Source organism: Lathyrus oleraceus, chromosome 6 (assembly GCF_024323335.1).
Source record: "Lathyrus oleraceus cultivar Zhongwan6 chromosome 6, CAAS_Psat_ZW6_1.0, whole genome shotgun sequence".
NCBI lineage: Eukaryota > Viridiplantae > Streptophyta > Magnoliopsida > Fabales > Fabaceae > Lathyrus > Lathyrus oleraceus.
Window position 1 is genome coordinate 480,740,552 of NC_066584.1, and position 3,208 is coordinate 480,743,759.

Sequence of the window (3,208 nt, forward strand, 5' to 3'; positions counted from 1 at the left end):
AGGCGTGACGAGATGCCTCAAAGAAACATTCAAGAAGTAGAACTCTTCGACGTGTGGGGTATAGATTTCATGGGACCTTTCCCACCATCCTTAGGAAACAAGTATATCTTAGTGGCTGTGGACTACGTGTCTAAGTGGATTGAAGCCATAGCTGCACCCACAAACGATACTAGGGTAGTGATCAAATTATTTAAGAATTATATATTCCCTAGATTTGGAACACCCTGTTTAGTCATAAGCGATGGAGGATCACACTTCATATCGAGAATATTTGATAAACTTTTAAGAAAATATGGAGTTAGGCATAGAGTAGCAACACCATACCACCCACAGACTAGTGGCCAAGTAGAAGTATCCAATAGGGAGATAAAACAAATCCTAGAAAAAACTGTTTCAATATCTAGAAGAGACTGGTCTCAGAAGCTTCAAGAAGCATTATGGGCCTATAGAACCGCTTTCAAAACCCCTATAGGAACTACTCCCTACCAACTAGTTTATGGAAAATCCTGTCACTTACCTTTCGAATTAGAGCATAAGGCCTATTGGGCCATTAAAACTTTGAATTTAGATTACCTGACCGCTGGTGAAAAGCGTATCCTTGACATTCACAAACTAGAAGAACTCAGGCAATCTACCTACGAGAATGCCAAAATATACAAAGAGAGAACAAAAGCCTGGAACGACAAAAGAATAGTTAAGAAAGATTTCAATATAGGCGACCCTGTTCTCTTGTTCAACTCTAGGTTACGACTTATCCATGGGAAGCTGCACTCAAGATGGACTGGCCCTTTCAAAGTATCCAAAATTATGAGATCCGGAGCCGTAGAAATCAAGAAGGAAACATGTAGTCCAGTCATTGTAAATGGACAAAGACTGAAGCTCTACGAAGGAGGAGACATTCCAACAGACTACTCAAGCCACACTCTGATCGATCCACCGATCCCTACTACAGGTGTATAAATTCCGATCGTCAAGCTAATGACGTTAAACAAGCGATGCTTGGGAGGCAACCCATGGTTTTCTTACCTTGTTTTACTTTTTTGCATTTACATTATTTTATTTTTAATTTTTAATTTTTATCATATTTTCACCGAGACTAAATATTTGAAATGTTTGTATTTTCAGGATCCCTTTTCCTAACTTTTACAGGATGCAGGACTTCGACGATATGCACGTAGCCTATAGAGATGATGCCCAGAGAGAGCTCTACATAGCTCTTTACCAGCGCCCTATGGCGCCTACACGCTACCCAGACCAGCACTGCATGGAAGCCTTGGGCATTGAGCCAAGCATCCGATTTCTGAGCCACCAACTCCATTGGGACGAGTTCGCTGACGACCTAAGCAACACCTACAGGAACCTGACATTGGAGTTCCTCAGTCCAGATCGACCGAAGGAGTCATTCATGTAGGAGGGATCATCACACAGATCGTCATCGCCTTAGGTCTATCCCGCAAGCTGTTATATCTCAGGACCTACTGTGGGTACACTACCATGGATATCGACTTTTGCTTGACCAGAGGGTTGATGACGAGATCCTCCTTCAACCCAAGACAGTTCAGATTGCTGGTCGATAGTGAGGCGATTCATTATTTTACACTGCCTGATCCTATGATGACTAGTGTTCATGACCCAGCAAACTGGATTTACGCTCTGGAGGGCCAAGGAAAGACTATCGAGGAGCCGAGATCCCCACCTATTACTGAGTATACCCCTACACCGCCTTCGCCCAGGATCACTGTATTCTCTAACAATTTATCATTGCAGACCCCAGACATCCGCACGCAGATTGCAGAGTGTCGTCGAGAGATTGTCGGGCTTAGACAGGAGGTGGCTGACCTCACCTTAGAGATGGGAGTATCCGATCTCACACACACTACCGAGGCTGACTGTTTATACCAGGAGATCACCGAGCTTCGCTAGGAGATAGCCATGCTTCGTGGATCTACTCAGGCAGACGAACCCCCTACTATTTGATTTTACCATCTCATTTTATTTTGTCTCATTTATGCTTATATTTTCCGTATTTACCTAACTCATTTTATATCATTGCATTTGGGATATTTTCTTAACTATACTAGCACATTAATATTATTTCCATTTTATGTGTGTTTATTATATTTATATTTTTATCATAGTCTAGTTAATTATATTATTTATTTATTTATTAGTCTAATGTTTTAAATTTTATTTCTATAAAATTATGCAAGCCTTATGTCAATAGGAAAATACAATGCAAACCCTATCCGGACCCCCTAACCGAAAAGAGAACGAGAAGCCCAAGCCAAATGACCAAAATCCGGCCCAATCGAATTTATCCTTATGGTGCCCGCCATAGATGTTATGGCGCCCGCCACAGCGTCTGTATAAGCTCGGGGCAGACTCACATTCTTCACCATTTTCATACCTTCAAACCTCCAAAACCCATTTTTTCACCTTCCGAAAAAGCCCTTGAACCCCACAAAAGCTCCCACCTTTCTCATCTTCACACCATACAAATCATTTTCCCAACTTCCATTTTCATTTTCATCCATCAAATCTCATAAAAATCACACCTTTTTACATACCCATGTTCATCTTCTTCATCGCATTGCAAGAGCTAAATAATGGAGTTCAATGGATTTATCCTTCGTGAAGGGAAACCGGGAGATAGACAGAGGAAGATTATCGAACGATTGCAAAATCGGGAAATCCTCCCGACAAGGTATGTTGATGAAAATTGTCTTTACACTTTGGGTATCTATCATAGCATTTTTTATTTATTAGATAATTTAGGCTTGCATACTATCTTTTCAAATAAAGAACCTACCTTTGAGCGATTGACAATCGAATTTTTAAGTTCTTTAATTTATATTGTCAATCCTAACACTGCTAGCACAGTTGGTATTGTCAGATTTAGAATGTTTTCTGTTGAATATGAATTCAGTACCGACGAACTAGCAGGCCTGTTAGGTATTCCTCATGGGGACGGTGCTATTTGTGAGGCCCCTTTGGATTCAGATTGGTCGGTCGAGGTATTTTCCTTATGGAAGAGATTGTCAAACACTTCAATAAATTCTTTTGAAGGAATTCTTGCCTCGACCATCCATAACCCGACCATCAGAGTTTTTAGATATCTGTTGGCATGTACTATTTTTGGCCGGGAGAATCCAAATAAGGTCAATGCTCGAGAGCTTCTATTTTTGCAAGGAAGCCTCACAAATAGAAG